General features: G+C 47.8%; 1 long non-coding RNA gene across 1 annotated transcript; it reads left to right on the top strand.

Annotated features, from left to right (window-relative positions):
- Positions 1-19,099: 19,099 nt before the first annotated feature.
- LOC130357884 (uncharacterized) lies at positions 19,100-22,457 on the top strand. The gene is made up of 3 exons (XR_008889313.1): positions 19,100-19,182; positions 21,210-21,431; positions 22,381-22,457. It is a non-coding gene; the product is annotated as an uncharacterized LOC130357884 (long non-coding RNA).
- The last annotated feature ends 5,406 nt before the right edge of the window (positions 22,458-27,863 follow it).

The raw sequence follows: 27,863 nt of genomic DNA, 5'->3' as shown, positions 1-27,863 counted from the left end.
TCAGCCTGTGCTCGCTCCCTGCCTGTCAATCAGACAGGCGGGAGTGAGCGCTGTGAACGCCGAGGCTACGTGCATTGGCTCCATGACATACTTGGGTATGTCTGATCTGAGGTCTTACATGAAAGAAATTTTGTTGTTTCGGGGGGGGGGGGGGGGGGGGGTTTATAGGTGGAGTGGCGGCCATAACAAAGATAGGTTGTTTTCAACACGGGTTGCAGAAGTCGGCCCCCAGCAGGCATCAGTGGCGTTGCACCTGCTGGGGAAGTCTGCGTGGTAAGTAAGCACACTACCAGGTAGACAGAAAGCCATTTCTAAGATAGTAAAAAAAAACGTAAAGGCAGGTTTAGGGATAGATGGGCAATCGAATGTGATGAATCAGAATTTGATTTGCAACTAATGTGAAAAATTTCAGGAAAAATTTGATTTGCAACTAATGCGAATATCGCAGCGATTCTAACACGTGAATTGATTCATTAAACTCCATTTAGTGCGGTCCAGGCTCCAGGGCATCTAAAATGTCGGATCCACATGTGAGAACCTGGGGCAAGGAATCCAGGGAAGGCGGGAACGATGGTAGGCGGGATGACCCTAAATCACATGCAGGATGCAGCCAGTCACCCCTGTGATGTCATAGCCCTTTATAATAGGCAGTCATATTGCGGCCAGTCACTTCAGCCTTTCACTGCAGAGAGATAGATAGGAACAGACAGTGCTGTGTGTTGCACGGAAAAGCTTTTTCCAGCAGCGATTCACCTCATAGTCAAGTCAGCGTTCTGTTGCACAGAGAGAGGGACAGAGAGCTGTGTGTGTTTCACAGAAAAGCATTCTTACTGCAGCGATTTACCTCCCAGTCACTGTGCACAGCGTTCTATTACAAAGAGCAGTGTGTTGCACAGAAGAACAGCAGTGATTCATTTCAAGCACAAATCCTGCCTAGAAGCACTGATAGGGAAGGGAGTGAGATTGAGAGAGAAAGTGCAATTTTGGGTGAAGTTCACAGTGATTGTGTGCTGCAGCACTGGTGTGTACTGCAGGTGTTGTGCACAAATACTTTCTTAAGTATACTGTAGTGCATTTTTCCTGCCTTCATAAGTGCATAGCACATACGTACATCTAAGTGGTGTACTATTTTGTTCATGTTAAAGTCTCAAGGGCCTAGATACTGTGTAAGGACAGCCAAAAGTACACACCTGCTGCTGTACTAGACAAATACTGTTAAGCATAGTGGAGCGCATTCTACTGCCCTCATAAGTGCATACCACATATGTCCATCTTAGTGCTGTACCATTTTGTTCCTGATAAAGTTTTAATGGCCTAGTTACTGTAAAAGGCCAGCCAAAGGTAGACACCTGCTGCTGTTCTAGACAAATACTGTTTCAAGCGTAGTGAAGCGTATTGTACTCCCCTCATATACGCACTAAGTATGTCAGGCAGAGAAGTGCCAGGACGTGCACAGAGGAGTGGCAGAGGCCTAAATTAATCAGGCCTAATCTCCCGGTATCAGCTAGCGTTCGTGTCTCGTCCAGCAACCCATCTGCCGCCGATTGGTTAATACGGTCATCCACTTCATCACAAGTGAAATCTGATACCCCCAGTCAACAGTCAGTGGGTTCCTCAGACACAACCCTCAGTTGGCGTGGCCTGGGAGCAGTCCCTGTCCTCCCATTGCCTCTGTCCTATGCTGTTCCCTCCTCTACAGAAGTATCTTATACTGTGGGTTCAGCTCCACTATTCAGTGAGGACGATCCAATAAAGGACAGTCAGCAGCTACTACCCAGCCAAGAAGTGGAGGAGACATCCGCAGCTTCCTACGCTAGGCGGGCAAGTAGTGATGAGGAGAGTGACGTGGGAGGTGGTGTTGCCAGCGTTCAGGGTCCTGAAGCAGACATTGTTTAGGAACCTGAGGAGGACATCAGTGACGTGCAGACACTTGTTGATGATGATGTAGCCGATAGCAATTGGGAGCTGAGTGCAGAAGGGGCTTCATCATCATCAGGAGAAGAGGGTTGCAGGTTGCCTGTGAGCAGCAGCTGAGCCATCAAGATGATAGCATGGTTATCAGTCAGCATGGTGGCAGATGGGGAAATTCTGGAGCCAAACGTCCCGGGGGAGACCACCTGCTTCGCGGCAGCCTACCTTCCTGGGAGGTAGTGGAACAGGGGTTCCTGGAGACGGCTGCAGTAGCAGTCAATTAGTGCGGACTGTTGGTGGGAAAATCAGCTACTCGGTGGTGTGGCAGTTTTTCATCAAGCATCCGGAGGAGTAAATATAGCCACTTGCAAGATGTGTCGGCAGAAGGTGAAGCGTGGCCAATGTCCCAATGTTGGCACCACAGCCCTGTGTCAAGATATGCTGAGCCACCATAAAGCGGCCTGGGTGAACCTTGGCTCAGATGTGGTGGTTGTCAGGATCCGAGTACAGTGAGGATACTGGTGGTGGATCCTCTGTGTCAGTGGGGTGATGACGTGGGCCGTACAAGGGGAACGGAGTCTAAGGGGTTACTGGTATTCACCAGAGCCCGCCGCAAAGCGGGATGGACTTGCTGCGGCAGGTAACCCCCAGGTCGTTCCACCCGATAGCGACTCAACCCCGGCTGACTGCTGAGATAGGCGCGGTACAAGGGATTAGGCAAGAGCAAGGTCGGACGTAGCAGAAGGTCAGGGCAGGCAGCAAGGATCGTAGTCAAGGGCAACGGCAGGAGGTCTGGAACACTGGCTTGGGACATACAAGGAACGCTTTTACTGGCACAATGGCAACAAGATCCGGCAAGGAAGGGAAGGGGAAGTGAGGTTATATAGAGAGGTGAATACACTAATTAGAACCAGGCGCCAATCAGCGGCGCACTGGCCCTTTAAATCGCAGAGAGCCTGTACAGACGGGGAACGAGTCTGGTAAGCGGGCTGGAACGCGAACCGCGAGCGGGTGCGTCCCGCATCGTGGACCGCATCCCTGCTAGGGACACTATCGCAGCGCTCCCGGTCAGCGGGTCTGACCGGGGCGCTGCGAACAGGAAAACGCTGCGAGCGCTCCGGGGAGGAGCGGGGACCCGGAGTGCTCGGCGTAACAGTACCCCCCCCCCCCTTGGGTCTCCCCCTCTTTTTGGAACCCGAAAATTTGTGAATGAGGTCCTTGTCGAGGATGCTATCCTCGGGTTCCCACGACCTCTCCTCAGGGCCGCAATTCTCCCAATATACGAGAATTTTTTTTTTTTACCTCTGACCATCTTAGACGCGAGAATTTCTTTAACCGAGAAGACATCGAAGAACCCGGAGACAGGAGTTGGAGCGACAACCTTGGGAGAGAAGCGGTTAAGGATAAGCAGTTTAAGGAGAGAAACATAAAAAGCGTTAGAAATACGGAGAGAAGGGGGAAGAAGGAGTTTGTAGGAGACAGGATTGATTTGGCACTTGATTTTAAAGGGTCCAAGATAACGTGGTCCCAGTTTATAACTGGGGACACGGAAGCGGATATACTTGGCGGAGAGCCACACTTTGTCTCCAGGAGCAAAGACAGGAGGAGTTCTTCTCTTTTTGTTGGCTCGCTTCTTCATCCGGGATGAGGCCTGTAGGAGGGATTTTTGAGTCTCCTTCCAGATGGTGGAGAAGTCCCGGGTAACTTCGTCAACAGTGGGCAAACCAGAAGGCGTGGGAGTGGGGAGGGGGGGAAGAGGGTGACGGCCGTACACCACAAAGAACGGGGATTTGGCGGAGGATTCAGAGTCTTTGAAATTGTACGAGAATTCAGCCCAGGGTAGAAGATCGGCCCAATCATCCTGGCGGGAGGAAACAAAATGTCGCAAATAGTCACCAAGAACCTGGTTAACTCTCTCTACTTGCCCATTGGATTGGGGATGATAGGAAGACGAGAAATTTAATTTGATTTTTAGTTGATTACAGAGAGCTCTCCAGAATTCCGACACAAATTGAACGCCTCTATCTGAGACGATATGCGTGGGAAGCCTGTGAAGGCAAAAAATGTGCACAAAAAATTGTTTCGCCAACTGTGGCGCAGAAGGAAGGCCTGGAAGTGGAATAAAATGTGCCATCTTGGTTAAACGATCAACGACCACCCAAATGACTGTGTTGCCATGGGATAAAGGCAGGTCCGTTATAAAGTCCATGGCAATCTGAGACCATGGTAGCTCAGGGACAGGCAGAGGATGAAGGAGGCCGGCAGGCTTCTGGCGAGGAGTCTTGTCCCAGGCACAGACTGTACAAGCCCGAACGAAATCAGCAACATCTGCTTCCAGGGTAGACCACCAATAAAATCGAGAGAGGAGTTGGATGGACTTCTTGACGCCAGCATGGCCGGCGAGGTGCGAGGAATGTCCCCACCTGAGGATCTTGAGGCGCTGGCATGGGGGGACGAAAGTCTTTCCAGTAGGTGTTTGTCTGATGGAGGCTGGGGAAGAGGAGATCAGACACTCAGGAGGAACAATGTATTGCAGGGAGGCTTCCGTTTCGGAGGCATCAGAGGCACGAGAGAGGGCATCAGCCCTGATGTTTTTTTCAGCAGGTCGAAAATGAATCTCAAAGTTAAAACGGGCAAAAAACAACGACCACCTAGCCTGGCGTGGGTTCAGCCGTTGGGCAGACTGAAGATAAGAGATATTCTTGTGATCCGTGTAGATGATAATTGGGTATTTGGAACCCTCCAGCAGGTGCCTCCATTCCTCGAGGGCTAGTTTAATGGCCAGCAGTTCTCGATCCCCAATGGAGTAATTTTTCTCCGCCGGAGAGAAGGTCTTAGAAAATAAACCAGCAGTAATGTTATGTCCAGAAGAGTTTTTTTGTAGGAGTACAGCTCCGGCTCCCAACGAGGAGGCGTCTACCTCCAGCAAGAAGGGTTTAGATGGATCAGGTCTGGAGAGTACAGGAGCAGAAGAAAAGGCAGTTTTGAGACGGTTGAATGCCTCGTCCACTTGGGAAGGCCAGGACTCAGGGTTGGCGTTTTTCTTGGTTAGGGCCACAATTGGAGCCACAATGGTGGAATAATGCGGAATAAATTGTCGGTAGTAATTGGCAAACCCCAAGAAGCGTTGGATAGCTCGGAGTCCGGAGGGGCGTGGCCAATCTAACACGGCTGACAGTTTGTCTGGGTCCATTTGAAGTCCCTGGCCAGAGACTAAATATCCTAGGAAGGGAAGAGATTGGCATTCAAAGAGACATTTCTCCATCTTGGCATATAACTGATTGTCACGGAGTCTCTGGAGCACAAGACGGACATGACGGCGGTGTTCTTAGAGGTTAGAAGAAAAAATCTAAATGTCGTCCAGGTAAACCACAACACAGGTATATAACAGATCTCGAAAAATTTCATTCACAAAGTCCTGGAAGACAGCAAGGGCGTTGCAGAGCCCAAAGGGCATAACCAGATATTCAAAATGTCCGTCTCTGTTAGTAAATGCGGTCTTCCACTCATCCCTTTCCCTGATGCGGATGGGATTATATGCACCTCTTAAATCCAATTTGGTGAAGATGTTAGCGCCACGTAGGCGGTCAAAGAGTTCCGAGATAAGAGGCAGGGGATAGCGGTTTTTTATAGTGATCTTATTAAGACCGCGGTAATCGATGCATGGCCGTAAGGAACCGTTTTTTTGGGAGACAAAGAAGAACCCCGCTCCGGCAGGGGATGAAGACTTGCGGATGAATCCTCTCTTTAAATTTTCTTGGATGTAATCCGACATGGCTTGTGTCTCAGGAGCTGACAAAGGATAGATCCTGCCCCGGGGTGGAGTAGTACCAGGAAGGAGATCAATAGGGCAGTCATAAGGCCTGTGAGGAGGCAATGTCTCTGCTTGTTTTTTGCAAAAAACATCGGCATAGTCCAAATAAGCCTTGGGGAGACCTGGTATAGGAGGAGCCACAGGGGTTTGACTGGCGGGACTGGGAGCAGACGTGAGGCATTTTTTGTGGCAAGAAGCACCCCAGTTCTTGATCTCCCCGGTGGTCCAGTCAAGGGTAGGAGAATGGCGTTGGAGCCAAGGCAGTCCGAGAAGAATTTCAGAAGTGCAGTTAGAGAGGACCAGAAATTAAATTTTTTCGTGATGAGGTCCAATGCACATTAACAGGGGTTCTGTGCGGTAACGCACAGTACAGTCCAATCTTTCTCCATTAACTGAAGCGATGTAGAGAGGTCTGGCGAGACTGGTCACTGGGATGTTGAACCTGTTAACGAAAGAGGCCAAAATAAAATTTCCTGCAGAGCCTGAATCCAAGAAGGCCACAGCTGAGAAGAAGGAGTTAGAAGAAGAAATCCGCACATGCACAGTAAGACGTGGAGAAGCAGAGTTCACACCTAGAGCTGTCTCACCTTTGTGCGGAATCGGAGTGCGTCTTTCCTGACGTGGAGGACGGATAGGACAATCCTTCAGGAAGTGTTCGGTACTGGCACAGTACAGGCATAGGTTCTCATTGCGGCGGCGTGTCCTCTCTTGTGGTGTCAGGCGAGACCGGTCTACTTGCATAGCCTCCACGGCAGAAGGCACAGGAACAGATTGGAGCGGACCAGAGAAGAGAAGAGCCGGGGAGAGAAATCGCCTAGTGCGAACAAAGTCCATATCCTGACGGAGCTCCTGGCGTTTTTCGGAAAAGCGCATGTCAATGCGGGTGGCCAAATGGATAAGTTCATGCAGGTTGGCAGGAATTTCTCGTGCGGCCAGCACATCTTTGATGTTACTGGATAGGCCCTTTTTGAAGGTCGCGCAGAGGGCCTCATTGTTCCAAGATAATTCAGAGGCGAGGGTACGAAATTGGATGGCGTATTCGCCTACAGAAGAATTACCCTGGACCAGGTTCAGCAAGGCAGTCTCGACAGAAGAAGCTCGTGGCTGGTTCCTCGAAGACACTACGAACCTCAACGAAGAAGGACTGTACAGTGGCAGTGACAGGATCATTGCAGTCCCAGAGCGGTGTGGCCCATGACAGGGCCTTCCCAGACAGGAGACTAACCACGAAAGCCACCTTCGACCGTTCAGTTGGAAATTGGTCCGACATCATCTCCAAATGCAGGGAACATTGCGAGAGAAAACCACGGCAAAGTTTAGAGTCCCCATCAAATTTGTCCGGCAAAGATAAGCGGAGGCTGGAAGCGGCCACTCGCTGCGGAGGAGGTGCAGGAGCTGGCGGAGGAGATGGTTGCTGTAGCTGTGGTAGAAGCTGTTGTAGCATAACAGTCAGTTGAGACAGCTGATGGCCTTGTTGCGCTATCTGTTGCGACTGCTGGGCGACCACCGTGGTAAGGTCAGCGACAACTGGCAGCGGGACCTCAGCGGGATCCATGGCCGGATCTACTGTCAGGATCCGGGTACAGTGAGGATACTGGTGGTGGATCCTGTGTGTTAGTGGGGTGATGACGTGGGCCGTACCAGGGGAACGGAGTCTAAGGGGTTACTGGTATTCACCAGAGCCCGCTGCAAAGCGGGATGGACTTGCTGCAGCAGGTAACCCCCAGGTCGTTCCACTTGATAGCGACTCAACCCCGGCTGACTGCTGAGATAGGCGCGGTACAAGGGATTAGGCAAGAGCAAGGTCGGACGTAGCAGAAGTTCAGGGCAGGCAGCAAGGATCGTAGTCAGGGGCAACGGCAGGAGGTCTGGAACACTGGCTTGGGACATACAAGGAATGCTTTCACTGGCACAATGGCAAGAAGATCCGGCAAGGAAGGGAAGGGGAAGTGAGGTTATATAGAGAGGGGCACAGGTGAATACACTAATTAGAACCAGGCGCCAATCAGCGGCGCACTGGCCCTTTAAATCGCAGAGAGCCGGCGCGCGCGCGCCCTAGGGAGCGGGGCCGCGCGCGCCAGGACTGTACAGACGGGGAACGAGTCTGGTAAGCGGGCTGGGACGCGAACCGCGAGCAGGCGCGTCCCGCATCACGGATCGCATCCCTGCTAGGGACACTATCGCAGCACTCCCGGTCAGCGGTTCTGACCGGGGCGCTGCAAACAGGAAAATGCTGCGAGCGCTCCAGGGAGGAGCGGGGACCCGGAGCGCTCGGCGTAACAGTGGTCCAGCCTGCTGCATCACCCAGTGGCACGCCGCTCCCTGTTTCAGCCAGCCAAGGCTCCACCTCCTCAGCCGAAGGGAGCTGTGTGTTATACCCTCCTTCTGTCTCTCCAGATGCTCCTGCTCCTCCTACTTTGAATCAGTCATTCCGCCAGCAATCCATCGGTGAAGCCATGTCCAAGAGGCAACAGTATGCGCCCACTCATCCAACGGCGCAGAAACTGAATGTGCTCCTGTCCAAGTTGCTGGTGCTGCAGTCCCTCCCTTTTCAAGTGGTGGACTCTGCACCTTTCAGAGAACTGATGGTTTGTGCCGAGCCGAGGTGAGAGTCCTAAGCTGTCATTTCTTTACTAAGAAGGCAATACCAGCCCAATCTGTGGAAGAGAAGGTGGACCGGTCCTTGAGCCTGTCAGTGTGTACCAAAGTGCACGGCAGCGCCGATGTCTGGAGCTGTAACTATGGTCAGGGACAATACATGTCCTTTACGGCCCACTGGGTGCACAGCCTCAACAGCAACATATACAGGTTACGCCGCTTCCCCCGCCACACTCTCAGGCTGTTGGTCCTGTGACACTGTGCGACTCCGCCTCCTCATTCTCCACCATGTCCTCAGCCTCCACTGCACAGGCAAGTCTCAGTGCCCCTTCAGGATACATGTGTGCAGGGCACGGCGGTGTCACGCTATTCTGCACATGGTTTGCCTTGGTGAACGTCATACAGAGGAGGAACTGCTAAAAGTCATTCATAACGAAATCAGAGCATGACGTACTCCACGAAAACTGGAAATGGGAACCATGGTGACTGACAACATGAAGAACATCTTGTCTGCGCTGCGACAAGGAAGGCTGAGCCATGCACCCTGCTCAATCTGGTTGTCAAGTAGCTCCTAAAGTGTTACCCCATTTGAAAGACATCCTAACAATGGGAAGGAAACTTTCCATGCACTTCAGCCACTCGTACACTGCAAAGCACAACCTCCTTGAGCTGCAGCATCAGAACGGTATCCCCCAACATAGTCTGATTTGCGACGTTGCCACACGTTGGAATACCACCCTCCATATGTTGGGCCGACTATACGAACAGAAGAAAGCCATCACTGATTTCTAGATGATCCAAGCGGATAGGGGGACTCCCTTATGTTACTTCAATGTCAACCAGTGGCAGCTCACACGTGACACCTGCCATTTGCTCAGGCGCTTTGAAGGAACAACATTATAGTCAGTCGCCAGGATTACGGGATGAACAACGTCATTCCACTGCTTCATTTCCTACAACACATGTTGGAAACAATGGCTGGTCAGGGCACTGGAGACATGGCGCCTACATCTCACGGCCACATGAGCCCTGTGGGAGCTGAACTGGAAAAGTAGGCAGAGGAGGGGCACAGTGGAGCACAGTTTAGGTTTCGCAAAATTTGCAGTTTTTCTAGTCATTGGACAGGAGAGGAGGAACAGCCGGAGGAGCTAGAGGGTCATGAGGAAGGCGAGACAGAGGACCCAGACACACCATGGCAGTATGCAGTGGAGATGGAGGCAGGGAGTCCCTCCAAGTCACTTGCACAAATGGCACAATGCATGCTCACTTGCTTGTGTAGTGACAGCCGAATTGTGGTCCTTTTTTACACCCACTGAGAGGGAAGACAAACTGACCCACTACAGAAACATCCTACATAACCAGTTGTCCCATGCCTATCGGCGCCATCGTCCATCCTCTCGCAGATCTGACTCGGGGGGCCCTCTGCGCTCACCTTCCACTGCCATGGTTGCTGGGGAGGGGTGGCAGGAGCAGTACCAGCTCCATCAGCAGCAGCCTGAGTCTACAGTCGCTGATCAGTAGCTTTCTTCACCCGCATAGTGAAGCAACTCATCATCAGCAGATAGACCTGGAGCAGGACCTGAACCAGCAGGGGGTGGCATACCTTGACATGCCCATGCCAACACACCTTGAAGATCCGCTGGAATTCTGGGCATATAACCTATTATCCTGAAAGACCACTCAAAAGAGGAACAAATGTAAAAATATATATACTTTATTAGATAATTAAATACAAGAAAAAGTTTAAAAGACAAAAGACAGGGACATAGAAAAATGGTGCGGACCAGGGAAGGGAGGGGTACATTTCCAAGTGCAACATAGACTGTATAGCAATAGCAAAACAGATTTTTTTATATGAAGAAAACCTCACTAGAGGAGTATAATGGAATACATTTAACACGTGTTAGCTACAGTCTGAAATTAAGGTATATGAAATGCAAGTGTGCAGAGAAATGCACAGTGAGATAATGCAAATATACAAATGCTAAAGAATTTTGGGAGAGTACAAATAGGCTGAGACCCAAATGGACCAGATAATAATCAAAGTGAAGACCCCCCCCCATTCCGCAGTCACCCACCACAACTTTGATGCGTTTCCCTGGGCGCCTGGGCGAAACGCATTGTCTTTTTAACTTTTTCTTGTATTTCATTGTCTTATAAAGTATATCTATTTTTACATTTGGTCCTCTTTTGAGTAGTCTTTCAGGCTAATAGGTTATGTAATAGTGTTTTAAGTACCACAGGACCTCATTATTAGGTCTACATTGCATGTAAACAATTACATTGACGTGATCTAAGGTGATACAAGGTGCTCAACCCCAACTGCAGGCGTGCATTGCATGTATCCTCATTTCTATGTTGGTGCTAATTTTGGACTTCTGGGCATCCAAACTTGATTTGTGACCGCAACTATCAGAGTTTAACCTATAAAAACTGTCCTGCCCGGCCAGTAGTGTGCCATCAGAGCGGGTGTTTAGTGCGGCTGGGGCTATAGTCCCCCCAAGAGGCGCAAGAAGTGGGATCCACTTGGGACATAAATTTATGTTCGCCTGTGTATCTGGAATAATCAATAAGATTAATGCTGAATGGTCTATTTTATTCTTTATTAACATCAGTGTGGGGTAAGTATTATACTTACCGTTAAAGGATTAGGTTACCCTTGGTGTGATTTGTCAATGTGTGTTGCATTGGCGAGTATTATAATGCATGCCATGAGTGTGCATAGTACTTATTAATATACATGCTATGAGTACATGTTTACAATAAAATACGTACCATTCATCTGTGACATTTTTAACCTTATCAAGATGATTTGTCGATTGATAAGTATGCCTTCATTTACATCCTTACCTCTTCTATTTGGGACATTGGATGTGTATGCAACAGGGGAATGCTTTATTCCATTCTATGACCACCTGTCCATATCACAACAAGTATGTCTGTATATGGGGTGATGCCCGGCATTAACCCTTCAGACGCGGTGATCAAAATTAATCGTCGTGTCTGAAGTGAAAGTGAAACCTTCCCGGCAGCTCAGTCGGACTGATTGGGACCCCCACGGTGAAACCGCAGTGTCCCGATCAGCTGTATGGACACTAGAAGGGTCCCTACCTGTCTCCTCACTGTCCGATCGCCGAATGACTGCTCAGTGCCTGAGATCTAGGCAGGAGCAGTTGAGCGGCGATAACACTGATCAATGCTATGCTATTGCATAGCAGTGATCAGTGTGGGAAATCAGTGTGTGCAATGTTATAGTCCCCTATGAGTTTTTATGAATGTGATTTAACCCCTTCCCTAATAAAAGTCTTTATCACCGACTGAAAAATGCCTCTTTATGAATATCTTAAAACATAACTTTTAATGTCATTACTTAAAAGGTAAATCCTAGCTCTTAATCAATAATACTATATACACTACAAAAAAGATATAAATTGTGCAGTACCAAAAATAAATTGTGTATGTGGATGACTGGTAGCAGTCACGGATCGCGGAGAATAAGATAGAATAGATATAATCTTAGCAGGGTAAAGTGGGAAGGTATATAGTTAGATAGATGATGCACCCCACAGGCTAGATGTTAAATAGTCACTGTTGGATTTAGCGACTAAAGATAATATAAGAGATGAAAAATTGGGGTAAGTGCACGCTAAGCTAGATGGCCTCTGCCTCTGTCCCTGCCTTTTGAGGGACCCACCTCCTTAACAGGGTGGCCTCAACCACGGTGACGTTCCCTAACTTAAATAAGTGAGGGAAAAAATAACAAACAATGCAAAAGAATAGATAGATAGTATGCTCGGCAATCCGCAACTATCCAGACACCACAAGTGATAACCAACTAAACTGTGCAAAAACTATACAAATTTATATACACCAGTTACCTAGTGTTTGGTTAAAATAGGTTCCAAAATATTTTATTACATTAGTCCAACGCGTTTCAACCATCTGTTATTCATGGTCTCATCAGGGAACCAGTTAGACCTATTATCATGATTAGCTACAGAGGGAACGATAACCCTTGCACATATGAAATCAAATAAAAAGAAAGTAGCTAGATACAGGGTATTGTTACGCCTAGCGCTCCGGGTCCCCGCTCCTCCCCGGAGCGCTCACGGCGTCTCTCTCCCTGCAGTGCCCCGGTCAGTCCCGCTGACCGGGAGCGCTGCACTGACATGGCCGTCGGGGATGCGATTCGCACAGCGGGACGCGCCCGCTCGCGAGTCGCATCCCAGGTCACTTACCCGTCCCGGTCCCCTGCTGTCATGTGCTGGCGCGCGGCTCCGCTCTCTAGGGCGCGCGCGCGCCAGCTCTCTGAGACTTAAAGGGCCAGTGCACCAATGATTGGTGCCTGGCCCAATTAGCTTAATTGGCTTCCATCTGCTCCCAGACTATATCTGATCACTTCCCCTGCACTCCCTGGCCGGATCTTGTTGCCTTGTGCCAGTGAAAGCGTTTAGTGTTGTCCAAGCCTGTGTTACCTGAACCCTTGCTATCCATCTTGACTACGAACCTTGCCGCCTGCCCCGACCTTCTGCTACGTCTGACCTTGCCTCTGCCTAGTCCTTCTGTCCCACGCCTTCTCAGCAGTCAGCGAGGTTGAGCCGTTGCTAGTGGATACGACCTGGTTGCTACTGCCGCAGCAAGACCATCCCGCTTTGCGGCGGGCTCTGGTGAACACCAGTAGCCTCTTAGAACCGGTCCACCAGCACGGTCCACGCCAATCCCTCGCTGACACAGAGGATCCACTACCTGTAAGCCGAATCGTGACAGCAACTTCTGCCTCTGCTACAGCAGCAACCATCTCCTCCGCCAGCTCCTGCACCTCCTCCGCAGCGAGTGGCCGCTCCTAGCCTCCGCTTGTCCCTGCCGGACAAATTTGATGGGGACTCTAGACTATGCCGTGGATTTTTGTCTCAATGTTCCCTGCATATGGAGATGTTGTCGGACTTGTTTCCTACAGAACGGTCTAAGGTGGCGTTCGTAGTGAGCCTTCTTTCAGGAAAGGCCTTGTCTTGGGCCACACCGCTCTGGGACCGCAATGATCCTGCCACAGCCACAGTCCAGTCCTTCTTCGCTTAAGTCCGGAGTGTCTTCGAGGAACCAGCCCGAGCTTCTTCTGCCGAGACTGCCCTGCTGAACCTGGTCCAGGGTAATTCTTCAGTGGGCGAGTACGCCATCTAATTTTGTACTCTTGCTTCCGAATTATCATGGAATAACGAGGCTCTCTGCGCGACCTTTAAAAAAGGCCTATCCAGTCGCATCAAGGATGTGCTGGCCGCACGAGAGATTCCTGCCAACCTTCAAGAACTTATCCATTTGGCCACCCGCATTGACATGCGTTTTTCTGAGAGACATCAGGAGCTCCGCCAGGAAAAAGACTTAGATCTCTGGGCACCTCTCCCACAGCATCCTTTGCAGTCTACGCCTGGGCCTCCCGCCGAGGAGGCCATGCAAGTGGATCGGTCTCGCCTGACCCAGGAAGAGAGGAATCGCCGTAGGGAGGAAAATCTTTGTCTGTACTGTGCCAGTACCGAGCATTTCTTGGTGGAATGCCCTATTCGTCCTCCACGTCTGGGAAACGCACGAACGCACCCAGCTCACGTGGGTGTGGCGTCTCTTGATTCAAAGTCTGCTTCTCCACGTCTCACGGTGCCCGTGCGGATTTCTCCTTCAGCCAACTCCTCCCTCTCAGCCGTGGCCTGCTTGGACTCTGGTGCCTCTGGGAATTTTATTCTGGATTCTTTGGTGAATAAATTCCGCATCCCGGTGACCCGTCTCGTCAAGCCGCTCTACATTTCCGCGGTCAACGGAGTCAGATTGGATTGCACTGTGCGTTACCGCACAAAACCCCTCCTGATGTGTATTGGACCCCATCACGAAGTGATTGAGTTCTTCGTCCTTCCCAACTGTACCTCTGAGGTCCTCCTCGGTCTGCCATGGCTCCGGCTTCACTCTCCCACCCTTGACTGGACCACCGGGGAGATCAAGAACTGGGACTCTGCCTGCCATAGGAAGTGCCTCTCCCCCCCTCCCAGTCCCGTCAGGCAAGCCTCTGTGCCTCCTCATGGCCCCCGTCCTTGTGTCACCCTGCCCCGTGCCAAGCTTCACCCTCTGCCCTCCCTCCCCATTCCCACTCCTGCTGTACTCCCTGCCTTTGAGGAAACCCTCCATTCACTCCCGGTGTCCTCGTCCCAGGTAAAGCACTTGTCGGACAAAAAAAGGGGGAGACCTAAGGGGGGGGGTACTGTTACGCCTAGCGCTCCGGGTCCCCGCTCCTCCCCGGAGCGCTCACGGCGTCGCTCTCCCTGCAGCGCCCCGGTCAGTCCCGCTGACCGGGAGCGCTGCACTGACATGGCCGTCGGGGATGCGATTCGCACAGCGGGACGCGCCCGCTCGCGAGTCGCATCCCAGGTCACTTACCCGTCCTGGTCCCCTGCTGTCATGTGCTGGCGCGCGCGGCTCCGCTCTCTAGGGCGCGCGCGCGCCAGCTCTCTGTGACTTAAAGGGCCAGTGCACCAATGATTGGTGCCTGGCCCAATTAGCTTAATTGGCTTCCATCTGCTCCCAGACTATATCTGATCACTTCCCCTGCACTCCCTGGCCGGATCTTGTTGCCTTGTGCCAGTGAAAGCGTTTAGTGTTGTCCAAGCCTGTGTTACCTGAACCCTTGCTATCCATCTTGACTACGAACCTTGCCGCCTGCCCCGACCTTCTGCTACGTCTGACCTTGCCTCTGCCTAGTCCTTCTGTCCCACGCCTTCTCAGCAGTCAGCGAGGTTGAGCCGTTGCTAGTGGATACGACCTGGTTGCTACTGCCGCAGCAAGACCATCCCGCTTTGCGGCGGGCTCTGGTGAACACCAGTAGCCTCTTAGAACCGGTCCACCAGCACGGTCCACGCCAATCCCTCGCTGACAGAGAGGATCCACTACCTGTAAGCCGAATCGTGACAGGTATTAAATCAATATATCACCCGTTAATCTAGTATGCGGTGCTGTAATAGAGATATGTCTATCAAATCATAAACTCTGCAATATGAGCAAGAAATGGTAGGTTGTTCAGATATCAAGGGTTATATATATCATTTATATATAGATCGGTTTGCAGATAACCCAGTTCACTGGATAGTACTAATTGCAGCATATAAACGGAGATATATATCAATCTGAATTAATATGTATGTCCCCTCAAACACCAGATAATAACTAAGGCCACACACCTCAATTATAGATGCACATATATATATATATATATATATATATATATATATATCTCAGTCAGGTATATCCAATATTTATAGATAGCGAGAGGGGAGTGCAGCAGTTAATAGAGCATGACAAAAGGTGGTGGAGGAGCGTGTAATGGTACGCTGCCTCCTGCTACTTATCTCCCAAGGTAGATGGCATGAAACTAGACCGGATCCATAGTGGATAGTGTCCCCCCCCCCCAAGGGTGTTTTTCCTCCCTCCGCCTCTGCCTCTCTGCTCCAGCGCACGTGTCCCTGTCCCCTAGGTCTTTAAGATTTAAAGGGCCAGTACGCTCATTAGAGTAATTCACCTGTGGCTCATTTATAAATTCCTCCACCCTCCTCACTTCCCTGCCAGATCTTTGTTGCCTTGTGCCTTAGAGAAAGCATTCCTGAGTATTGCCTTGCTGTGTATCTGATCCCTTGCTTTGTGACTTTGACCTTGCTCCTCTGCCACTTGCCTACTGAACTCCTGCTACATCTTGACTATGCTACTGTGCCGCCTGCCCTGACCTTCTGCTACCCAGACTACGAGCTGCCTTATCCCTACTGTGCCTCGCATCTCCTCAGCCGCCTCTGTGGTCGAGCTGTACCAGGGGTAGCGACCTGGGGCCACAGCAAGTCCATCCCGCTTTGCGGCGGGCTCTGGTGAAAACCAGTGGCACCTTAGACTCCACTCCCTGGTATGGTCTGAGTCATCTGCCACACAGGTCCAGCAGATCCACATCCACTGGTGTTCCTGTCTTCTGAAACGTGAGCGCTACATTAGGTAAGTAACAAAATGGTCTCCTGGGTGATCAGTCCACACCAAGAATACGTCATCGACAAAACGCTGATAACAATTAATGTAGAGCAGATTATTCTCATTAAAGACATCTGTTTTCAAATACGACCACATAAAGGTTGGCAAGGGTACACAAGCAACTGGTGTACCCATTGCCACTCCAATGATTGGGTAAACTATTCATCATTAAACTGAAAAGTGTTACAGGTTAGGACATAATGTGATGTGTCACAGACAAAGTTAATGAAATCTTTGCTCTTGCCTCTGTCGACAAGAAGCACCTTCACTCAAGCTATCCCCAAACCTTGGGGCATGCTACTGTAAAGACACTCCATTATGCCCCTCAGAGTATGCTATATGTGCTCTACCAGTACAGTGTGCCATAGACAGGCTGTATCAGTGGCACAGCCACAGCAGGCACAGAGATATAGTGAAAGCTTTGAGCTGCCTTGAAAACTAGTCAGCATTACAGGGGTTCCAATTGGGTAAATGCACCACCAATGAAACATGCAGAAACTGATTAAGGGTATGGTCACATGTAATCGATTTGCAGAGTATTTTACGCTGCAGATCTGCCGGTGACCCAACCCATATTGTGCCTCCAGCTGTTGCTGAGAACCACCCGCCCCCCTCGTGGCGGATTGCCGCTGCGAGCAGGCCAGAGTGCAGGGAGAAGGGGGGGGGGGGGGGGGGGCAGGTGTATTCTGCAACAGCTGGAGGCACAATATGGGTCAGGTCACCAGCGGATCCGCATCGAAAAATACACTGCGGATCCATTGCGTGTCACCCTACCCTAAAGGCTGTTAAATTAACAGCTTCTTAGTGTTGTCCGATGTCGGTTTTTAGCAGCTAGTGTCAGCTGCAGATAGCAGCTGGCATCTACCAGGTATAGTGAGGGCCCGCGCTATACTCCCTTATTCGACCCATGCCATAATAGTATGTCATGGGTCAGGAACGGGTTAAGCACAGGATTGTTCACAGGAAAAGAAGAAAATAATTGAACATGAATACCTCTAGGAATAATGTTTTTTATGCAAATAATTCTTCAATGCAGCTTTATTCCACCACTTTACATCAATATTCATGTCACCAGTGAGGGATTTATAAAATATGTGATATAACTGTGTGACCCATGTTTGATCAGGAAATATGTAATACATGTGTTACGCTGAGCGCTCCGGGTTCCCGCTCCTCCCCGGAGCGCTCGCTACACTCTCGCTCCCGCAGCGCCCCGGTCAGATCCACTGACCGGGTGCGCTGCGATACCGCCTCCAGCCGGGATGCGATTCGCGATGCGGGTGGCGCCCGCTCGCGATGCGCACCCCGGCTCCCGTACCTGACTCGCTCTCCGTCGGTCCTGTCCCGGCGCGCGCGGCCCCGCTCCCTAGGGCGCGCGCGCGCCGGGTCTCTGCGATTTAAAGGGCCACTGCGCCGCTGATTGGCGCAGTGGTTCTAATCAGTGTGTTCACCTGTGCACTCCCTATGTATACCTCACTTCCCCTGCACTCCCTCGCCGGATCTTGTTGCCATTGTGCCAGTGAAAGCGTTCCCTTGTTTGTTCCTAGCCTGTGTTCCAGACCTCCTGCCGTTGCCCCTGACTACGATCCTTGCTGCCTGCCCCGACCTTCTGCTACGTCCGACCTTGCTTTTGTCTACTCCCTTGTACCGCGCCTATCTTCAGCAGTCAGAGAGGTTGAGCCGTTGCTAGTGGATACGACCTGGTCACTACCGCCGCAGCAAGACCATCCCGCTTTGCGGCGGGCTCTGGTGAAAACCAGTAGTGACTTAGAACCGGTCCACTAGCACGGTCCACGCCAATCCCTCTCTGGCACAGAGGATCCACCTCCTGCCAGCCGGCATCGTGACAACATGTACTTTGTTATCTCTGCTTGGAAGATATCAAAACCTACACTTCACCAGCAGTCTATTATTGTCATAAATAAATTAAGTGAGCATCACAATACACTACTAAACCTATATTCCAGCTACAATACATGACACTAGTAATTAAATCACAAAAAAAACACACACAAAAAAAAACTAAATGACTCTTAAGTGCCATCCTCTGCCCAAAAAAAAAAGGGAAAAAAAAAACACTAAGGGGGAGATTTATCAAAACCTGTCCAGAGGAAAAGTTGCTGAGTTGCTCATAGAAACCAATCAGATCGCTTCTTTAATTTTTCAGAGGCCATTTCAAAAATTAAAGAAGCGATCTGATTGGTTGCTATGGGCAACTCAGCAACTTTTCATCTGGACAGGTTTTTTATAAATATGCCCCTAAATCCATGGACAAGAGTGGCAATGTTTCTAGAAAAAAAGTAGACATTTTCTTTTCTAAACTTGGATAACCATTTTCATATTATTATGAATAATTTTTGGTGATAAACTGATAGAAAGTAAATAAAAAATAGTTGTTAGAAATCAACCTTTAAGGCATTTTCATAATATCTAGGTGAAATGTACTGTATATTTAAAGTGTACCTGTCGTACCTGTTGGTTATCTATATCTTTGGGTGAACTATCCAAAACACTGCTTTCCCTGCCTGTTTCAGCTAGGATAAAATACAGAAAGTGAGGGCAGGACAAGCAAAGCTCTGTGCATAATGTTAATCAGCTGAGGGGTGTCACAGAGCCTCAGTGCACAGAGTAGCCAGTTGTCAGCTCTGAGGAGTGAAGAAGGAAGTTCCTACATAAGATGAGGGAACAAGCAAGGGAATGCCCCTCCTCCTCAGTGAACTGAATGCAGTTTGAGCAACACAAACAAGGGAATTTGGAGCCCTATAAGGATGAAAACCAGGATTTAAGACACAGATAGGATCTACAACAGTTAAACAGTAAGTCTGGGGATTTTTTTTAATCTTGTGAGAGGTACACTTTAATGATTTCAGGACACATGGGTGCAAATTATACATTATTCTCACAGTATCACATATTTTTCATGTTCATACTACTCTCTAAACCATATTATGCAAAGCAGTTAAACAAATACATAGACACCACTAGTCTACACAGTCTCTCTACTATGCGCTATTTAAATATTTTCAGAGCAAACAAATTATCTGTATGTGCTTTCTGGACCAAAACCCACTACACAGACAGCTATGGTCATTCACAATGTAACATCAACATTCTGATCACGCTGGAGACATCATGTGTCTGTTTACATGGTGGGAAATAGGGGGGAATATCCTCTAAATGGGAACAAAGATTATGTCAATGGAAAAGTTGAGTATCAAAGGCTCGGTCTTCACAGTTCTGCTATCAAGACAGCTAAATATTATAAGTGCCTAATTTCATACCATTAATACAACAGTTGTTTTCTTTACATACTGTAATATGCACATTTCAGGTTGTTTTGAAAGCAATTTGCTTGTGTCATTCTGTTTACTTTTCTGTCTATTTCTGGTCTTAGGACATAGCCCATTGAATGAATATTATACTTTTTAATATAAGACTTCAATGTGACTTTTAATGCTAGCATATCAGATTATGGGACAGTAAGGATAATAACATGGGTAAGTATGTTGTGGTTGTGAAGATGAAAGTAGACTGTTTTAAGTTATAGGGGTCTTCTTGTCCATTCTTGTAATAGACCATCAATATCAGGTTAATGGGGCTTCAACTCCTAGTTCTCCCACCAATCAGCTGCTTGGACTTGCTGCATTGTTTCCTTTACCAGGAATAGCTCTGCACATTTAGTGATGGCTCTGCTACCTACTACACATAGGCAGGCCCATTTATTGGAAATACGTCAAAAGAGGTCCTCCACTGACTCCCACCACCATCAACACTGTGAATCTGCAGCCATTTGAAAACCTGCAACCTGGAACAAATTTTATAGGACTTTTTCCACCTGATTTTAACCCCTTCCCAACCCCCTTGAATGTGACAGAGTGGTATGGAGGTTTATTTTTTTGTGGGACAAGCTGTAATTTTTATTGGGATCCTTGATTTTACCTTATAGTGTTTTACAAACCCAGAATAAAATTTTATTGTGGAAAATAAATGAAAAAAATATGCAATTGCGCAAATTTGTGGGGCAATTTATGATAAAACTGGTGTGATACTCCCAAAAAGGATTAAGCTTTCATACAAGCTATCATACAAGCTATCATAAAAAGCCAAACCAGGCTTCAGTAGACTCTAAAAAAAGAGGCCTTTAAACCAGAAGCGCAAAGTTACCTCCATCCTCCTACAGTTTCCCTGTAGCCTTAGTGTGAAAGGCCTATTGACACTTCTACAAAGTGGTAAGGTGCAACCTTTCCATTTTTAACACCTCAACATATTATATACTGCACCTGCCAGTACTCCGGCCCTAAGACATCTTATCCCCTATCCAAAGGATAGGGGATAAGATGCCTGATCGCGGGGGTCCCGCTGCTGGGGACCCCTGCAATCTTTCATGCAGCACCTCGCTATCATCAGCCTCCAGAGCGAACATCGCTCCGTGTCTGATGAATTATGATCACGGGGCCAGAGTCTTGTGACATCATGGCTCAGCCCCCTCAATGCAAGCCTATGGGAGGGGGCGTGGTGGCTGCCACACCCCCTCCCATAGGCTTGCATTGAGGGAGCAGAGCATGACCTCATACAGGGGTGGAGCCGTGATGTCACGATACTTCGGCCCCGTGATCGTGATTCATCAGACCCGGAGCGATGTTCACTCCAGAGGCTGATGATAACGGGGTGCTGCATGAAAGATTGCGGGGGTCCCCATCAGTGGGACCCCCGCGATCAGGCATCTTATCCCCTATACTTTGGATAGGGGATAAGATGTCTTAGGGCCGGAGTACCCCGTTAAGGGTAGTTAACCTATTTTTTTCAGAACTGCCTAATAATAGTCTGTCTACTTTTACCTTAGGTCATCACTTTGGAGAACTTTCAGTTTTGGCACTGAACAATAACTTGAAGGGAATACTCCAACAACAGAAATGGCTGAATAAAATGGAGCACACAAGTGCTGCTGAATGACATGTTTTTTAATTAGGCTTGCAATGCGTTCACTCTACATAGTAACTCACAATTGCTGCCAAAAATATTTATTTCAATCATGGAAAGACCCATACTCCACTGTACAGATCAGGTAAGATGATTACTTTTTTCAGAAAATCCAAATTGGTTGTTAATTCCCCAAACAATTAATCAGCAAAATGGCACAGAAGCATTAGAGTGAAGGCAACAGATCTTTTTTTTTTGTTGTTGTAGGGCTCAGAAGATTTTTGAGCCTTCCACAGGAACAGCCTATCTCCTAAGCATCAGAGTCTACTGAACCAAGAAATCTCAGTTGAAGAGATTATTCAAGGAACATTAGGGGGAATTTATCAAAACCTGTGCAGAGGAAAAGTTGACCAGTTGCCCATAGAAACCAATCAGATTGCTTCTTTCATTTATTAAAAAGACCCCTGAAAAATAAAAGAAGGAATCTGATTGGTTTCTATGGGCAACTTGTCAACTTTTCCTTTACACAGGTCTTTATAAATCCCCCATAATGTTCCTTAAATAAAACAAACCAGACTGGCCAAAATCACTGCTGTTATGACAAAATAAATCAGGGATCTTGGACATAAGATCTCCATTCTTGAGGAATACAGAGCCAGTGCCACAACTATACGTGAAATGAACTGTTCTGTACATAACAAACAAGTGTATAATCAATAGAGCCAACAGGGATAACTTACACGTTAGGTGTCTGAATGCATAATAGATTTGCAATCTACTGTGATAACCCTGTTTTAACTTGGAATTAAGAAGTGGTTCAGATGGTTTTTTGGCAAAACTGTCTGGACTTACACTCTTCAAAAAACTCAGTGCAAACATAGCCTAAGTGCATGGCCACCTTCTGCAGAAATTCTGTGGCTTTTCCAAATCAGAAAATATTTAGCATTTTAACACTGCAATCCACAACAAATTGTTTGGACTTAGGTGCAGCATTTTTGTAAATTTTTCGCTGTAGATTTTCCCACAGATTACTTTCCACATGTACTGTGTGTAGTAATTTTTTTAAATGTCATCCACTCTACCCTTACCTACAGATTTGCAGCAAATATTCCAAGTGTGTCTGTACCCTAAGAGTACACAGCAATAATGCAACTGTCAAAGAAGATAAAACCATGCCCAGTTTTGATGAGTAATGGCTGAACATTTTTGCAGGTAAAACTGCGGTTTCACAAAAAAATATGGATTTAGAAATAATTTGTAATGATTTATAGTGTTGCTCACGAATATTCGCAATTCAAATTTTAATCGTGAATATAGCATATTTGCGAATTCACGAATATTGCGAATATAGCACTATATATTCGAAATTGTGAATATTCGCTTTTTTCCCGCATATGCGCATATTCGCATATGTGAATATTCGCATATGCGCATATTCGCATATGTGAATATTCGCATATGTGCATATTCGCATGTGCAAATATTCGCATATTCCTTTTTTTCACTTGTGGGCCAATTAGAATTATGCAAATACACTTGTCAGAGGTTATCAGCAACATCCCTAGCAACCAATAGTAAAGTTGCCCACCCCCTCACTGTTTTCTTCCTCGAATATGTGAATATTCACGTATACGAATATTCGCATATGCGAATATTAACATATGCGAATATAATGACAACGGGAAATTTGCGAATATGGGGCGAATATTCGTCTATATATTTGCGAAATATCGCGAATTCAAATGTGGGCAATGCCGCTCATCACTTATGATTTAATGATTTTGTAGTTTAGTAGTGTGTATATAACGTATATTAAACATACTGTGCCACTTAGCAAACAAGGGAAGTTGTCCAGCAAGGAATTAGTGCAAAAGTGAATCCCATAATACCTTTCAAACAGCTCTACTAGCCAATTATGAGGCAGTATAGGGGTGATGTTAAAGCCACTATAACAGTCAATGCACATAGCTTCAGCAGTCATTTTAGAGATAGCTCATGTTAGGTGAAGATCTCTGTGAGGGACACTAAGCAGTGAACAACACAGATAGGTGTAAGACCACACATATATAATAATTGTAGTAAAGCAGCACTGCAGGTAGGGTTCTGCAACTGTTCCGTCAAATCTGTTTTCATTGGCATTGGAAGTTAAATGTGCCCGATGTCTTAGTTGTACACTACGCCCCATTCACATGACGGAAATTCCCCATGAATTTTCCACGCGGAATTCTACCTAAATTTATTGCCTGTTAACTTTAATGGGATTCTGCAATGTCATTCACACAGCAGAATTTCTGCTTCAGAATAATTGATGTGGAATTACCATATTCCGTGCTCCGGGGCTTGATTTCTGCCGAATTTGAAGTCCATGGGGCTTGATTTCTGCCGAATTCGTGCAGAATTTGCATGGAATCTGCATGAACTTTAACTGTTCAATTAAGTAAAGTATATCTTTTTACTGAGCTGCGGAATCATGCGGAATTCGTGCGGAAATTTCCGCACAAATTCTGCACTGATTCTGCAAATGTTAAAAAACAGCGGAATTCTGTGGAAAATCTAAGCGGATGCAGAATTTATGGAGATAGGCGGAATTTCCGTTGTGTGAATGTGGCCTAAGTCATTAAAAAACTAAGAGTGCTATGCGGTGTCCCAGCACCAAAAGCTGACCTGTAGCTTCAGACTTCCTCAGGCCGACCTGAGTGGGTGTTGGGCCTACTGAGAGACTGATTGTGGTTTCTATTATGTTTAGCAGTTTACCAAAAGATAATATATTTTCATAATTATCATGTTATGATATTTCTATATATGTTATTTATATGTGTTATTGTACCTTTAAGAGAGGAGCAGTTCAACCCAAGTGACCCTGCCTGCCAATAGGAACCCCTAAATTCTTGGCCATATAGTGTAGTGGGAGAGAAGTTACCTCAGTCTAGAAGAGTCTGAGTTCAAGTGTGGTAAAGGTGTGAGGTGTGTGGAGAAGCTCTAAGGGAAGGCCCAAAACAAATCAATCTTATCCGGTAATTCTGCAAGGATCACTCACATGGTGGAAGTTCATGCCCTGGTGGAGAAAACTACAGGAACTTGACAGAACCCTAGCTACCTGGATCAATCTTAAATTCTCTCAAGTCAGTATAAATTTATTGGGTGAAATCACCACAAGTCCCAGCAAGGCAATAAGGCTCGCAAGGGGTTGCGCTGCATCCTCTCCACTCTGCACCATACTGTCTCAGTAATACCATACTTTAAATCAGTGACCAGCGGCGTCTCCTCCCCGCTCTGGAAAACTTGTTTTCTCCCGCACTATCCATAGGTACTGGTGGAAAGTGCGGGAGACGCTGATTAAAATGAGCCCTACCTTGTCCGGATCTGCCCTACCTTTTAATCAGCATCTCCCGCACTATCCACCAGTACCTGTGGATAGTGCGGGAGAAAACAAGTGACAGTTTTACTTTTCATTTTTCTTACCTCCCCCTCCCTCATCATTCCCCCTTTTCCCTGCTTTTCATAGTTTTGTTTATTTTCCTTACCTGGCTGCGCCTCAGCAGGTCAGGCAACGGGTCTTGCGGGCTGCGCGCAGTGAAGCAGAGGAGTGACGTCCTCTGCCGGCTTCTCTGCGCGGCATCAGTGACGTCACTTTTCATTTCCTGTAGTCGCCGCCGAAAAGTGACATCCCTGATGCCACGCAGAGAAGCCGGGAGAGGATTTCACTCATCTGCTTCACTGACCACAGCTCACAAGACAGCCGAAGTGTAGCCAGGTAAGGAAAAAAAAACTAGCAGGGAAAAGGGGGAATGATGAGGTAGGGGAAGAATAGCATACAGTGGTCTTCAACCTGCGGATCTCTGAATGTTGCAAACCTACAACTCCCAGCATGCCCAGACAGCCGTTGGCTGTCCGGGCATGCTGGGAGTTGAAGTTTTGCAACATCTGGAGGTCCGCAGGTTGAAGACCACTGGAAGGAACATGATGGGGGGGATGATGAGACAGGGGAAATGATGAGGGGGGGAGGGGAATGATGGGGGCATGATGAGACAGGTTGGGGGGATGATTAGATAGGGTGGAGGGATGATGAGGGGGGAATGATGGGGGACATGATGAGACAGGGTGGGGGATGATGAGGGGGGGAATGATGGGGGGGATGATGAGACAGGGTGGGGACATGATGAGGGGGGAATGATGGGGGACATGATGAGACAGGGTGGGGGATGATGAGACAGGGTGGGGGATGATGAGGGGGGAATGATGGGGGACATGATGAGACAGGGTGGGGGATGATGAGACAGGGGGAAATGATGGTGGGGGAGGCACTAAATGCTTAATGTCTGTATGGCTAGTGGTGGTCTATGACAGGGGGATATGATGAGACATGGGGAGATGATGAGACATGGGGGGTGGCGATGAGAGGGGTAAATGTGGCACAGGGACTGATAAAAGGGAAGGGATGATGTGGCACTGGAGGGGACGAGGCCAAACTGAGGGGCAGAAGAAAACGACGTAGAGGGGATGATGTGACATTTAGTCTAAGTCATTTATTTTACATTTTATTTTTCTTACTTAAATTTCCCTGTTAAAATGTGGGTGCGTCTTATACACTGATAAATATGGTAATACTGTTGTTCAGTATGACATGCAGATCAGAGGCGTCGCTATTAGAATCACTGTCGGAGAGCGGCACAATGAGCCTGAAGGTGGCATCAGTATGAGGAGACCATATAGTGGCTGAATGACACAGCGTGGAGGTGGCGGCAGCATGGGGAGACCATATTGTGGCTGAATGACACAGCCTGGAGTTGGCGGCAGCATGAGGAGACCACATAGTGACTAAATAACACAGCCTATAGTGTCTGAATGACACAGCGTGGAGTGGCGGCAGCATGACGAGACCATATAGTGTCTGAATGACACAGCCTGGAGGTGGTGGAAGCATGAGATGACCATATAGTGGCTGAATGACACAGCCCTGAGTTCGAGGCAGCATATAGTGGCTGAATGACAAAGCCTGGAGTGTAAGGCAGAATGAGGAGAACATATGATGGCAGTATGAGAAAGCTTGGAGCTGGCATCAGCATGAGGAGAACATATGGTGGCAGAATGAGACAGCCTGGAGGTGGCAGCAGCAGAATCAGGAATCCTGAAAGAGACCCGGTGACCTGAGAGTGGTGCGGTGGTTGGCAATACCAGTATCCAGTGATGAAGGTGGGTGAAAAAAGGAGAATTTGGCATCAGATGTGTGGCATCAGGCGGGTGGCAGGATCAGAATAGTAGCTGAGGCAGGTAGGAAGAAGAAAATGGTCTCTTTTGTAAAGTGTTAGTGTGTACAATTAAGTATTGAGGATATGCATTACGTAAAATGAAATCTTCCCCTGTAAGGCCCTACTCTCGCCCTATTAATTCCCTTCTTGGCAAATGTTACTCACCCTAAAAAGGATGGCCCCACACAGAAAAATCTCTCTATTTCCACCTAAAAACTCTGGGAAGTGGCAGTGTTTGTAGGTGGAAATAGAGAGAGGTTCCTGTGTGGGGCCGCCCTTTTTAGGGTGAGTAACACTTGCCAAGAAGGGAATTAATGCAAGAGTAGGGCCTTACAGGAGAAGTTTTTACCCCCACCGGTTACAATGGACTATTCTTTGTTCCCTTCCACCTTTTAGAGGTCTTTGCATCACATCAGTACTTGGTGGTGTAGGTGGCACATGGTGTTTTTTGCACACCTTTCCTTTTGTTTGATGTTGAAGAAAAATTTGGGTACATATATTTTATCCTAAGAATATTATTAAAAGTTAAGTTTTACATAATGCATATCCTCAATAATTACTCCTCTGAGGCCGAGGAATGTCTATATCTGGGAGCAGCGCCTTAAATATGTTTAGCACTATCCATATTTGTGAAGTCCTGGTGTGGCATCAGGCATTGGTGGGTGGAAATCCTGGCTGATCCATGCCTGATTCATCTTCACAAAGGTCAGTCTCTCCACATTTTTGTGGACAGGTGAGTTCTCCTTGGAGTTTCAATGGCCCCCGCCGCACTAAACACTTGCTCTGATAGCACACTACTGGCCCGGCACCACAGCTTTTCCAGGTTAAACTCTGATAGTTGCAGCCACAAATCAAGTTTGGCTGCCCAGAAGTCCAGCGAATCTGCAAGGTGTGTTGGCATGGTCGTGTCAAGGTATGCCAACAACTGCTGGTCAGTTTTTCAGGAAAGTATTTATTTGTAATTTCTTATCTCTTATGGCAAAATGGTCATCATGCTAAGTATCTATTTTAATGTTGACCATTAATCTGAAGTTCATTAGAGTCAGGAAGAAGAGTGGTTTAAGACTTTGTTCGGTGCAAGTACCCAACCTCAGATTTAAACTTCCTAAACTCAGTAAGAGGGACTGGATATTGCATTGGTAGGTGAAGTTAGGCTTTAGAATTGCAGTTTGCCAGGTGACAGGCCACTTTAAATACATTACATGTGCATACACCTGATTTTCATCCTTTATACTTTCTGTACTCATGTGCGCTGTGCTAAAACGAATATACTTTTATGTAGTTCTCATACATTTCAATATAAATATAATTTTGAACAGCAGCTGAAA

Source organism: Hyla sarda, chromosome 2 (assembly GCF_029499605.1).
Source record: "Hyla sarda isolate aHylSar1 chromosome 2, aHylSar1.hap1, whole genome shotgun sequence".
Lineage (NCBI taxonomy): Eukaryota > Metazoa > Chordata > Amphibia > Anura > Hylidae > Hyla > Hyla sarda.
Note: the sequence above shows the minus strand (reverse complement) of the source record. Positions and strands in the feature narration are given on the sequence as shown.